The sequence below is a fragment of the Crocodylus porosus genome, unplaced genomic scaffold, assembly GCF_001723895.1.
Source record: "Crocodylus porosus isolate Cpor-Errol unplaced genomic scaffold, CroPor_comp1, whole genome shotgun sequence".
Classification (NCBI taxonomy): domain Eukaryota; kingdom Metazoa; phylum Chordata; order Crocodylia; family Crocodylidae; genus Crocodylus; species Crocodylus porosus.
In genome coordinates, this window is record NW_017728886.1 from 109,577,548 (window position 1) to 109,579,080 (window position 1,533).

Consider the following 1,533-nt stretch of genomic DNA (forward strand, 5'->3'; position numbering starts at 1 on the left):
CGCCCCGGCGGGCGCGGGCAGGGCGGCCCCGGCGGCGACGGGGACAAGGGGAGAGAGAGGAGGGAGTGAGACTGAGGGAGCGAGGAGGGGGCTGATGCGGGTGGGGGCTAGAAGGCACCTCACTTCAAGCAGAACAGCCCCCAAGGCCATCCTCCCAAACACTTGCCTTCCCCTCAGGCGAGGCAGACCCACCTCGAGGAGGGCTGGTCAATTTTACCCCCGCCCCCATTTGGACAAGTGCTGCCCCCACAATCCTGGAGCATCATGGGCAGCAGGGACGCCTGGCGGGGACAAGTCCACCTCAGCTTTGGGACATGGGCGACTGGCACCTCCTGAGTCAGTCACGCTGACGGGGGGAATTGCCAAGCATGGAACCACCGGGGCAAAACCAGACGTGCACTCCGGTTTTGCGGCTGGCACTTCCAGGGGGTGCCCGGCCAATCTCAGGGGGCCCGCATGCACCCCCTGCACCTCGCCAGTGCCTTGGAATCAGGGCATCCCAATGGTGAAAACCCTCCAAAGGGAGCGGGGTTGGTGTCCAAGGTGGGCAGTTGCATTGGCGAGGCATAGGGGGTGCACGCAGGTGCATGTGCACCCCTGAGACTGGCTTCCAGTAGTGCCTGCAGGTTGTCACCACTTGCCACCTCCACTGCTGGTGGTGTCAGCAGGCAGTCGGCGATTGCCGCTGGCCGCCACCAATGCTGCCGGCGGTGTCTGTGGGGGGTCACCGACCACCAGTCTGTGCTTGCTAACCACCCCCCCACACTGATACTGCTGCGGCCACCTGCGGGAGCTCCCCGCTTGCTGCCACCACCGCCTGTGCATGGTCACCATGCCCCCCCAGCCTCTGGGGGCACACATCATTCATGGGCAGTTGCTGTCACTCTCGAATCGCATCCTCTGGCATGCGGATGCCTTGACTTATAGATGTTTGGGTTAGAAGGGACCACAGTAGATTCATAGATCTTAGGGTCAGATGGGACCTCAGTAGGTCATCGAGTCTGACCCCCCGCCCTGGGCATGAAAGAGCGCTGGGGTCAGACAACCCCAGCTAGGTGGTTGTCCAGTCTCCTCTTGAAGACCCCCAGGGTACAGGAGAGCACTACCTGGCTTGGAAGCCTGTTTCAGATTCTGACAACCCTTACTGTGAAGAAGTTTTTCCTAATGTCCAACCTAAATCTGCTCTCTGTTAATTTGTGGCCATTGTTCCTAGTCACTCCAGGGGATGCCTTAGTAAATAGAGCACCTCCTATTCCCTGCTGCCCTCCCCTGATGAATTTGTAGGCAACCACAAGATCACCTCTCAGGCTTCTTTTGCGAAGGCTGAAGAGATCTAGGTCCCCCAGTCTCTCCTCATAGGGCCTTGCCTACAGGCCTCTGACCATACAAGTGGCCTCCTCTGAACCCTCAAGACTCTCCGAATCCCTCTTGAAATGTGGCGCCCAAAACTGGACGCAGTACTCCAACTGTGGCCTGACCAGTGCCACAGAAGGGAAGCATCACCTCCCTGGACCAGTTCGTCATGCATCTGCT